General features: G+C 52.6%; 1 non-coding gene across 1 annotated transcript; it reads left to right on the forward strand.

The window, feature by feature from the left end:
* Nucleotides 1-5,365: 5,365 nt before the first annotated feature.
* Nucleotides 5,366-5,507, forward strand: LOC142573468 (U4 spliceosomal RNA). The gene has a single exon (XR_012826328.1). It is a non-coding gene; the product is annotated as a U4 spliceosomal RNA (small nuclear RNA).
* The last annotated feature ends 383 nt before the right edge of the window (nt 5,508-5,890 follow it).

Below are 5,890 nucleotides of genomic sequence, written 5' to 3' on the forward strand. Positions count from 1 at the left end.
CTCCGTGCAGCGCCTGGAGGCACGGATATTGAGTAGGCGGAGATCCGGTGCAGGAGTGTCCGGTGGGGCAGAGCACTGAACGGTAGCCACCTGGGCGGACTCCGCGATGTCGTCCAGGAAGTCACAGCGATCGGCCGCCTCACTACAGTGCTTCCTAAACAGAGACCAGTCTATGAAGTGGAAATTTCTGGTCTTTGGCTTCCTTCCGTGCCCAGAAGTGATCACAATGGGGAAGTGGTACGAACCCCAAGTGTCCGGAGATGTGTCGCAGGAGTAGGAGCACTGTTCTGTGGTGAGGGAGAGATCGATGGCTGAGTTCACCCCTTGTCGGTCATAGGTGGATCCTCCGCTGTTCAGGATCACCAGTCCGGCTCTGCTGATGGCGTCGCGGAGGGCTCGGCCTCGGCTTGAGCAGCGGCAGCTTCCCCAGTGTCTGTGGTGGGCGTTGAAGTCGCCACACAGGACTGCCAGCCCCCCGAGGCGTAGAGCCGGCTGGACAAGGATGGAAGAGCCCCGTGACTTTCCTGGTCGTATGTATATGCTCGCCATGGTCGTGTCTTGGCTGCCGAGACGCACCGTGACAGCACAACACTCCAGAGGGTCTCCTACGACGTCGGCCACTGGAACCACAGCGTGCGCCAGATTGCACCGAACGCAGATGGCTGTCCGTGGATTGCCGGGCTGGTAGGCGTCGTCCAGGCACGGCGCGTCCGCGCAACCGCGTGTCGTGCAGGTGGTGGCGCCTGAGTAACCGGCATATCCCGGGAATCGCAGGTCCTCGTCGGCCATCTCGTACACCTCCTGCAGAGCAAGCACATCGTAGTCGCTCTGCAGGAGATGCAGGGAAAGGTCTGCGTGTCACCGCTGTAGAGAGTTAGTGTTCCACTGGAGAACACTCGGGTGGCGGCGACCTTTCCTTGCTGTTGGCTGATCAGCCATGGTGGTTGGCTGGCTGATGGCAAGTCACTGCCTGCAGGCAGATGGGTCAGAGTGGGTGGTCAGCTGACAGCATTGTGCTGACTGCTTCCATGATGAGCAGCTGGTTCTCTAACAGCTGATCTACGGTAGTCTGGGCAGGAGGCGTGGCAGTGTCCTTTGTCTCCTGGCGGCGGGAGGCACGAGGGGCTGGTACAGGAGGCCTGGGTGCCGGGCTGGGGCCCTTCAGCACGCTGGCATAGGAGCGCGCCGGAGGTGAGTACTGCTGCGGCCGCTGCTCCTCTCGGACTGCTGCCCTGACAGCGCGTCTCGACATTGGCGAGGTGGAGGAAGCCATGATTGTGGCCACCTTGCGTTCTTCCTACTATTTGGGGCAAGTAGGAGTGTCCGCCCTGTGGGAGCCCGCTCCCCCCCCCCGCAGTTCCTGCAGCGTACGGTCTGGCAGGAGACGTTCGCCGCGTGGCTTTTGCCACAGGAAGTGCAGTCGGTCGGGAACTGACAGTACTCCGGAACGTGCCCGAAGCGGCCGCACTGCCAACACTGCACTGGACGGAGCCTGGCTGGCCTCACCCACCCTGAAGCTGAGCTTGAAGAGGCGTACGTGCTCCGGGGGGACCGGTCCCGCGAAACGGATTGTGACGGTACTGCCGTCCATCGTTGCCGACAGCACAGGAATGCTGGACTCGATGGCTCCCAGCAGGTCCGTGTCTGCAGGCAGCCCGCTCACCCCGTGCAGGAAGCCGGTGCTCTTGCCGCGCTCGGCCGGTAGTCGGGCAGTCACAAGGATCGCGTGCAGCTCGGCGAGCTTGAGCAACCCATTCAGGCACTCCTTGGTGGTAGTGTCGGCGGCCACGATGTTGCGCCTGCGGTTGACGTGAACCGCTGATACAAAGGGCTACGGCAAGTGCGAGGCGCGGTGATCCTCGGAAGGCTCCGTCGGGCGCCGAGGGACGGAAGAGCACCGTACCGACGACCGCACGGTCCACGGGGAGCGCAAGGTTCTCCAGGGCCCGTGCACGCCGCCTGTCCCCCTTCGACTGCACCCGAGTGAAGCCGTCCGATGTTTGCTCACGGGCAGGTGGTGTCCCCCTCTGTACTGCCGCTGCAGGCACACTAGGGGTGACCGGGGTAGCAGGTGGGCGCCGCGAGTCGTCCGTTGCCTCGGGAGAGGAAGCCGAGACATCGGCAGGCTCCTTTCTCTGCTTCTGCTGCTTCATCTTCCTCTTTGGCTGCTCCGAGCTGGGGGCAGCGCTCGACGGCTGCTTGCGACACCCGGCTGCCTCCTCGTCGTTGCTCTGTTTCGCGAGCGCGTTTTCTGGAACTGGTCAGGCCCATGTCCTCGTTGTAGGGAGGGAGCGGGATTGAAGTATGGGGCTCCTCGTGTGCTGGGGAACCGTCCTCGGTGGACTCCGAGGCTACCTCGGGGGCTTGCCGGCTTCGTGGCGTCTCCTAAGGTATGTAGATGCTGCATGGGTCAAAGGAAAGAAATCCTTTACGTTAGTAGCAGTAGATGCAGATAGTCGCATTCGGGATGCTATTACAATCATGACTAAAGACACGACAATCGCAGAACAAGTAGCGATAGCATTGGCTTTAAGGAATAATAAGTGGACGGGAATTTAAAGTGACTCTGAGATGGCTATTAGACACTTTACCAAAGGCTTTGTAACCAAAAGGGCTGCCCAGCTGATCGGTGAGATGAACAGCCAAGGGATCGAAATCCGCTGGTTTCCTGCACACATGGGGTCTGTCGATCCATCTAGCAAGAATTTAAACGAGATGGCTAACGCAGCTGCACGGTGACTTACTATACATGCACTACGCGACAAGGGGCATAATGGTATAGAGGAGGAGAACAGGGACCAATTGCATATAATGAAATCACGAACAATTACTACATGAACAGAAGAAAATTCTTAGTGCCCCACGCTACGCTCAATAGAGCTCAAGCAGTGGCTCTGAGATTGTTACGGACAAGAACTTATCCGAGTCCAAACTTTATTAACAAGCTATATCCAGAAAGAGAGGTACCAATCGATTGCGAGAAGTGTAATGGCATAATTACTCTGGATTATATGCTTTGGCAGTGTCCTGTGTCTTTCACGGCCTGTAGCAAGGAAAGAGACTGTTGGCGGCGATTCCTTCACAGTGCAGTTCTTTTGGATCAAGTACAGGCCGTCCAGAAAGCTCACGATACGGCGGTAAGGTTAAACCTTACTGTGCCGACGTAGGAGCCGCCTGCATCAACCTAAGGTTTGAAATCCAGGACCTGAATAAAATTTATCATACCATACCATACCATACCATACCATACCATACCTTTAGACGAAGCACACATACAGCAGAAAACTTGGAACAGCACAGTCTGACAACAAACCCATTGTTTTTAGGTCATCGTGGCTGCTTTAGCAACTTTGCTGTTCCGATTTGGCCTGCTTAAGGAATTTGTCCGAATACATTTGTTTGTAGCAAGTAAACCTATGGCATGTAGCTTCTTGTGCTGCCACAATGACGGTGGAGCAGGTAGTATGAAAACATTTTTTGTATGTATCTCTTTTGATATTGCCCCATCCCATCTTTCAACACCTTATTTCTCGCAACATTAGCAAATCGGAGGATGAGCCTAAATTTATAAACTAAAAGAAAGCTAAATTCAGGCGAGCTGGCAGGTATGGCCTACACGTGCCACTTTCCTTGGTGCCAAATGTATGGGATGCCACATCGTAGATTTTTAATGTTTTGTTTCGTTCATTATAATGCTTCAATCAGAAAGAAATATTATAAAGGCAAAGCAAAGTGAGGTTGGCCTATGTATGCAGCTTCAGCAAACTGCATGCCAATAGAAAGCAAGCCACTTCAATTCTGTGGACTCTGCCTCTATACAAACCTTCTGCTTCTAGATAACGAAAACCACACCACAAGGGCAGTTGCATCCCGGCAGTGAAGCACCGTATCCTTACATCATTTGCTTCCATCTTATTCTCGAAGTGCTCGATGACCTTGAAGTATTTGTAGTCGAGGAGGATGTCGCCATACTCGGCGACGTCTTTGCGGTTGTAAAACTTGGAAATGGATGGGAGTACGTCCGAGAGCCGCAGCAGCGCGGCCATGATGGCGTTGCCCTTGGAGGCGATGTGCAGGAGCGTAGGGCAGCAGGCGTTGTTCTCGGCTAGGAAGTCCATTGCGCCAAGTCAACTGCATCGCTTCAAGGACGACGTTTGAATGAACACAGCCGTTGACACGACATGTCATAGAGACGGGTTTCTTCAAGCGATAATTGCTAGCTGCAACATTCGCTCGGCAAATGTCTTCAAACACATCACAAACTTTGTAGCAGCACGATTTGCGCAAGAACATTTCAGAATTCTTTTCTACCCGAGGCTCGACTGGGCGGATCTGCTCTGCGATATTCTACGCGTGAAACGAAGTAGCGATTAGCTTTGGAGGTACAGTTGCCATTTGTCTTGGTGAAATGATTCCTAATTTCGATGTCACATTCGCCTGACGTTCCTATGGGGCCCGCCAAGTGTGACACGAGGCGCACTGCAGCCTTTACCTCGTATCAAACGTACGTTTGGGCGATTTTCCAAAGGTATTAAACATCGTGCCGCACCGAGTGACCCAACCAATGTCGAGACGTTATTGTTGGCAACATAACTGATGAGAATTTGCCGCTTCGTTCATGACAGGACTGTGGCGTTTTGTTGGGAAATGAAGCAGAGAAGGCAGGTTATTCAAAGATGACGACCGACCCAAACACTCCACCCCCCGAACTCAGGCTCATGCGGCTTCGAAAGGTAATCGACTGCAAACGGTGAAGGCAAAGTGAATTGACATTACACAGTTACGGACGGCCTCGCTGGGGCCTTCGGGTTGTTGTGGACGATTCCCGCGCTAATTTGTGTGTTAGAACAACATCGCAAGCACGCACATGGCGATCGAAAACGTGGCCCTCGCTCATGGATCCGAGGTAGTCAAGCTAACATCGTCCGGGTTCTTGGCAGGCGAATTTGGCTAAACAGGCGCTAAGGATGATTCTACATGTGTAGGAACCAGGGCAGGTCCTAAAGATTGAACTAAATGTACTGTAGTGGTCTAACATTACCACACGCCGTCTTCTCCAGCCATTAGCAGCAACCGGCGGCGTTAGGAGCCGCCTGGCGCCACCTATGAAGACACGTCGAAATTTTTTTTTAGAAAACTGCCAACTGCTTTCATAAGCACTATAACAAGTTTCGACAAATATATAAAACCAATTGTTTATATCAGATAAAAGAAATGGTTTAATTTATGAGCATTAGTGCAAAAATATGTAATTTCTTAAATTGCCTCAGGAATTACTGAGAAAAACGCAATCTTTACATGCACAGTAACTGCAAATATAAGAGGGCCTCTTGCAATAGCATCAAATCGAAACACTGTATCAGGCAGCTTTGCGCAGCGGCGGTGTCGTACCCAATGAAGTGATAACTGAGGGGCGGCTATTGCTAGTTGAAAACTTTTCCCAATACCCCGCCGGGACGACGTGAAATACCGTCGGCCATGGCAATTTTTGGCAGGCCCTACGGGGCTTCATCTTTTAATGAAAAATCAGAATGTTAATGGATAACCATTAGTTAACTTGGGTAACCTTCACAATCGTAGTTGTGAAATGCGTTGGAGTAGGTTTTACATGCGAAGCATTTCTACGCGAACATGTGCCACCGTGACAGTATCTACGCCCTAGTGCGCTCATCGTCGTTTCGTCAACTTGGTAAGGTCATAAAACAGCCGCCTACATCTTTAAGACAAAAGTGCATGACTAAATAAGTGATAGATGGATAAATAAATGATAAAATACGTGACGCACATTCGTGTCATGTAGGTCATGAAAGAGCCGCCTACGTCCTGGTGCTCTCATGGTTGTTTGGTTTACATGGTATGTATCAAAATGACATGCGTGTCATGTAAGTCA

This window comes from Dermacentor variabilis, chromosome 2, assembly GCF_050947875.1.
Source record: "Dermacentor variabilis isolate Ectoservices chromosome 2, ASM5094787v1, whole genome shotgun sequence".
Taxonomy (NCBI): domain Eukaryota; kingdom Metazoa; phylum Arthropoda; class Arachnida; order Ixodida; family Ixodidae; genus Dermacentor; species Dermacentor variabilis.